Here is a 6,000-nt window from a genome sequence, read left to right as displayed (position 1 = left end):
GGGGGGGTTGAGGGAGAGGGAGAGGAAGGCCCAGCCTTTCCTTCGGTAGAGCTTTGTTTAGGCTAACCATCCTTTCCTCTGGCTTTCTGTTCTCACTTGAGAGAAACACAATGGCCCCAGGCCTCAGGAGTGTCTGAACAGGTCTGAACAGGATGCTCCAGTTTGTGGTAGAAGTGGCGGGTGCAGGCTCCCAGGGCTGGTGGGGGGAGGGGAGACAAGGCCTGAACTGAGCTCCAGGCCTCTGCCTGGGGCTGGACCGCTCCCTGCTTCCTGGCTTGCTTCTAGTTCCCTGGGTGCCTTTCCCACTGGGCCTCTGTGTCAAGGAGGGAGGGTACAGTTGGTGTGGCTGACTGCCAGCCAGCCTGGCAGATGGCCAGAACCCAGAGCTCACTGGGAAGGAGCATAAACAAGGCCCCTGGTGGGCAGCTGTGACCCAGAATCTTCCCGCAGAAAAGCAGAGAGGAGGGAGGCAGAATCCCAGGAGGACCCTTTCCCCAATACCCCAGGCTGCCTGGGACTCAGGCATCAGCGAAGGAGAGTAGGGGATTCCTTGGGGCACTAGGCAGGCAGCTGTCACAAAAAGGGCTGCATGAACCCACTTTTAGGGGTCTTTTAGCTCCAACCTTCTGAAACTCTGTGATTCTACGACTGTATGCTTCAGCTTTCCTCACTGTAGACTTTGCTCTCTACAGAGGACATCTGTGGTTTTCCCTTGCCTGGAATCCACTCCACTCCTTCTATTAGTAGCATCCTCGTCATCTTTCCAGAAACCACCCCTCCTCCACTCTTAGTCCATGCAGTTTGGGTGAGGCTGACCTGGCCTTTCTACCCACCTGGCTCCGGGGTGGGCACGCGTGCTAGGCATCGCGGGGCTCATCAGCCAATTTCTTCTGCCTCCTGGATCCAATGAGACTCGATCCAAGGAATTTTTCTGGAACTCTTGGGGAAAAAGGCACTGCCAGCAATTGGCATGGTGCACATCTGGAGCTGCTGGAGACCATCTGGCCATGACAGGGGAGGAGCTTTCCTGAGAATGAAGCCATCACAGAAAACAGCCTGGAATGAGAGCGGGGAGGAAGAGTGGAATGGATTAATTAATTAACTGATGTGTATAAGAGAGAGATCCAGACCTGAGATAACAAGATGCAGCTTTAACTGATGCAGTATCCAATCCCTGGGCTTTTCTTCCTTCCTTCCTTCCTTCCTTCCTTCCTTCCTTCTTCCTTTCCTTCTGTCTTTCTGCAAGCTCTAAAATGCAGTATCCAATCCCTGGGCTTTCCTTCCCTCCTTCCTTCCTTCATTCCTTCCTTCCTTCCCTTCTGCCTTCCTTTCTTCTCTTTCTTTCTGCAAGCTCAATGCCCAACATGAGCATTGAACTCACAATCCTGAGATCAAGAGTCACATACTCTACTAAGTCAGCCAGGTACCTCATAATCCCTGAATTTTTCAATGAAGTGGTCAAGGATATGCTACTATAGCACCAAAATTATCTGGGGCAGAAGGCATTTTAATTCTTGATGTGTCTTATCTGCCTAAATGCAGAGCTTCCCCAAAGAACTCATTGTTATAAACCCCCTCTGGGAAGCAAAGAGGGAAGACTAACTCAGGACTAGAATCACCACACCTAAAGGACACTATCGCAAAACCATCATCTCATCGGTTCTCCTAAGGGCTCAGTTATCTTTCCTCAAAGTCACTTGTTTACCTGGAAGTGCCCTTCTCCCTCCTCTCAATCCCCTATGAAATCCCCAAATTCTAACCACCTCTTGAAGTCATTTTTTCTGTGATCAAATCTGTCTTTTTTCAGTTTAATTTGCAGGCCTCCAAAATGAACCTAAGAGCGTACAGGAAAAGTTTTATTTAAGCAAAAATCTCCCTCTGACAACAGCTTCCATGACTGCAGCATTCCATACAAGTCTATGATTTACTCTATAATTTACCTAAGAAGTAAATTTACTCATCTATTTTTTTAATGTTTTATTTATTATTTTTGAGAGAGAGAGAGAGAGAGAGAGAGAGAGACAGAATGCGAGTTAGAGAGGGATAGACAGAGAGGGAGACACAGAATCTGAAGCAGGCTCCAGGTTCTGAGCTGCCAGCACAGAGGCCAATGGGGGCTCGAACTCACAAACTGTGAGATCATGACTTGAGCCGAAATTGGACACTTAACAGACTGAGCCACTCAGGCACCCCTACTCATCTATTTTTTAGGAGAGAGAAGCCAGCAGTGACCTGAGTCTCCGAAGACCTGCCCTGGTTGTCTGAAATCAGAGGGACTGGCCCATGAAGACTCAGAGGTCAGAGGTCCTGGCTGCAGCCCTGCCCTGCCCGTATCCCCAACAAACACCCTAAGTAGTCATCGTCAGTGCCCAGACCTACAAAGGGAATGGCACAGGTCCCAGTGATGTCCTTTATTGATTCATTTGTGGTGTGCCTGGGAGGCTCAGTCGATTAAGCGTCTGACTTTGGCACAGGTCATGATCTTGTGGTTCATGAGTTCGAGCCCCATGTCAGGTTCTGTGCTGACAGCTCAGAGATTGGAGCCTGCTTCGGATTCTGTGTCTGGCTCTCTGCCCCTGCCCTGCTCATGCTCTGTCTCTCTGTCTTTAAAAAATAAATAAACATTAAAAAAATTAATTATTGATTCACTTTAAAATTCACCACTCACTTATGAAGCACCAGCTGTGTTCAAAAATGAGGTTCTTTTTGTCAGAGATCTTAGGATTTGGTGAAGAAAACAGACCAGTAAAAGAATTTAATCAGAATGTGATTAGGGGGCGCCTGGGTGGCTCAGTCAGTTAAGCGTCTGGCTTCGGCTCAGGTCAGATCTCACGGTTCGTGGGTTCGAGCCCCACGTCAGGCTCTGTGCTGACGGCTAGCTCAGAGCCTGGAGCCTGCTTTGGATTCTGTGTCTCCCTCTCTCTCTGACCCTCCCCTGATCGCACTGTCTCTCTCTGTCTCTCAAAAATAAATAAAAAGCATTTAAAAATTAAAAAAAAATGTGATTAGTTGCTATGCCAAAAATAAGCACAGTGAAGAGGCCTCTACACCAGGAGAGCAGCAGGCATGTCAAAGAAGCTTCCTGAAGGAGGTGACCCCTGAGCTGAATTCCATATGTTGAAGAGTCAGCTGGATGGAAGGTAAGGAAGTGCTTTCCAGGGAGGCAAAAGGAACAGCATGAGATACAAACTCCAGGAGACAGAAGCATCTGCGGTCTGTCAGAGGAACTGTCTGGTGTAGAGTTGGATTGGGGACAGGTGCGGGGGTTCCCATCAGAGAACAGGGCAGGTAGGCTGCTGTTTGCCCTGCTGGCTTTGCTGAGGACAGCTTCCTGCATGCGCAGACACACAGATAGCAAACATTGTAGCTCAGCCCCAAACCTGAACCCAGAGCAAAAAGCCGGACTCATGCCCATGGAGAAGAAGAGAAGCTGACAGACTCCCAGCCAGGGTCCTGGGTCGAGGGGGTGCAACAGAGTCCTTGAGTACAAGTATCAGTGAGCTCTTTGCCCACAGAGAAGGCTTGGATCTTTCTGTTGGACATAACTGTACGCCACTGAAGACAAGGCCCAGAGCAAAGTCTGCCATCTTCTCTCCCACTCATTTCTCCTAGAGTCTCCCCTTCTCATCTGTGTCCTTGGGCCCAGGGAGGCCTGTGACAACAGGAACTGTCATGGGTAAAAGTAGGTACTTTTGGAAGCAGGGGATCCTGGGTCCCAATCCTGGCTGAGCTGTTAAGTGTGACCTTCTTAGTCAACCTCTCTGTGCCTAACTGTTCCTCTGGAAAATGAAGCTAATAATAGTACAGATTAAAGAAAGCAATGCAGAACTGGTGACACAATCATGAATTCATTCATTTGCTCTTTTTTTTATATTTCCCTTTCCTTGGGATCTAGATCATTCTATGTGCTCTGCTGAGAATTTCAGTCACACAGCCTTGGCCTCATCCTGGCCATCCATAGGCGTGAGGCATTGACCATGCCAGCCAATCATGATATCCCCTTCTAGGCAAGAGCAATTGGTCCCTAGGGTGGGCTCAAGACTCCCACAGGCTAACCAGAGTCTGCCTTGGGGAAAGATCTCCAGTTCCTGAGCTGGAGAATATGAGTTTGGAGAGAGCCTGTCTATCTGTGGATGAAATTACTTTTTAGGAGCGCCTGGGTGGCTCAGTCAGTTGAGCGTCCGACTTTGGCTCAGGTCATGATCTCACGGTTTGTGGGTTTGAGCCCTGCGTCAGGCTCTGTGCAGACAGCTAGCTCAGAGCCTGGAGCCTGCTTCAGAGTCTGTACCTCCCCCTCTCTCTGACCCTCCCCTGCTAGCGCTGTCTCTGTCTCTCAAAAATAAATAAAAAACATTAAAAAAATTAAAAAAGAAAAGAAATTACTTTTTAGAAGGAAATAGAGCCAAGATGAGGGTGCTAACGATGAGGACAGCGATGATGACGATGATGACGTACTATACAATGGCATGCACTGCTTGATGCCAAATCCACTCCAGGACTTCCCAGTTCCTTGAGGCGAGTCATTAGCATTTTCTTTAAGCCAGCAGAACTGGGATTCCTTTACTTGCAGAAAAATCTTAAGCCATTTGTCATGAAAAGCTCAGTATTGTCTATCGTAAGAAAAGCTCAGTGATTGGTCACTGCTTGAAGAGGGTGAAAATGACCCTATGCCTCCTTTGCCACCACCTCCCTTTTTCCCTCCAGAACTCCTTTTCCTTCTGGTCTGGGGAACAGGCTGTTTTGGCCTCCGGTTTGCAAAAATGGGCTGGGGATGAGGGACATGGTGACCGGAAGCCCAAACCGCACACTATCGGACAATCAGGTTGGGAACTGCAGCAGCCTTGCGTGGGTCCCCAGCCTGGCCACTGAAGGTGGTCTGGATTGGCTGCAGGATAGAGTGGGCATAAACTGGAGTCTGACTGGCCTAGTCTGAATCTCGCCACTACAGCTATGTGGCCTCGGTCATTTTACCTTTCTGGTTTCTGTTTCCATAAAATCAGGACAATAACAGCCCCTTTAAGAGAAGTTATGAGGACTAGATAAGAGAGATAGAAAACAAAGAAACGGGCGCCTGGGTGGCTCAGTCGGTTAAGCCTCCGACTTCTGCCCAGTTCATGATCTCATGTTTGTGGGTGCAAGCCCCGGGTCGGGCTCTGTGCTGACAGCTCAGAGCCTGGAGCCTGCTTCAGATTCTGTGTCTCCTTCTCTCTCCGCCACTCCCCCTCTCATGCTCTGTCTCTCTCTGTATCGAAAATAAATAAAACATTTAAAAAAAAGAAAACAAACAAATGCTAATATTAATGCTGTTACTGTATCCATGCAGTGTTCTAAAAATTTTTTTTATGGTTTTTATTTTATTTTTGAGAGACAGAGACAGCGCGAGCAGGGGAGGGTCAGAGAGAGAGGGAGACACAGAATCTGAAGCAGGCTCCAGGCTCTGAGCTAGCTGTCAGCACAGAGCCCGATGCGGGGCTCGAACCCACGAACTGTGAGATCTTGACCTGAGTTAAAGCCGGACGCTTAACCGACTGAGCTACCCAGGTGCCCCTCCATGCAGTGTTCTAAACACTACAAACTATTAGTCGAATTACCCTTGACAATAGGCTGAGGAGGTAGGTATTATTACTGTTCTCACTTTACAGATGAAGGAACTGAGGCACAGAGAGGTCAGTGTTTCACAGCTAGTATGTGATAGAGCTGGGATTTGAATCCAGACATTCTGACTGACAACATGCTCACTCAACCATGAGTAGTGGTCCAGGCAGGAACTCAAAGTCCATGGCAGAGAGCTCAAGGAAAGCACTTAACACAGGCAAGGGTGCCTGGGTACTCAGTCGGTTAAGCATCGGACTCTTGATCTTGGCTCAGGTCATGATCTCACAGTTTATGAGATTGAGCCTGTGTCGGGCTCTGCTAATGGCACGGAGTCTGCTTGGGATTCTGTCTTTCTGTCCCTTCCTGCGCATGTACAAGAACTCTCCCCCCTCTCTCAAAATAAAT

The 6,000-nt window shown here is 48.7% G+C and overlaps 1 protein-coding gene across 1 annotated transcript in view; it reads right to left on the bottom strand.

Annotated features, from left to right (window-relative positions):
* Positions 1-1,037: 1,037 nt before the first annotated feature.
* The window catches only part of CCNJL (cyclin J like), a 114,648-nt gene continuing 109,685 nt past the window's right edge, over positions 1,038-6,000 (bottom strand). Inside the window, exon 7 of the transcript XR_003910208.1 lies at positions 1,038-1,056. The gene's annotated coding sequence lies outside the window, so the exon portion shown is untranslated. The remainder of the gene's footprint in view (positions 1,057-6,000) is intronic.

The sequence above is a fragment of the Suricata suricatta genome, chromosome 6 (assembly GCF_006229205.1).
Source record: "Suricata suricatta isolate VVHF042 chromosome 6, meerkat_22Aug2017_6uvM2_HiC, whole genome shotgun sequence".
Lineage (NCBI taxonomy): Eukaryota > Metazoa > Chordata > Mammalia > Carnivora > Herpestidae > Suricata > Suricata suricatta.
Note: the sequence above shows the minus strand (reverse complement) of the source record. Positions and strands in the feature narration are given on the sequence as shown.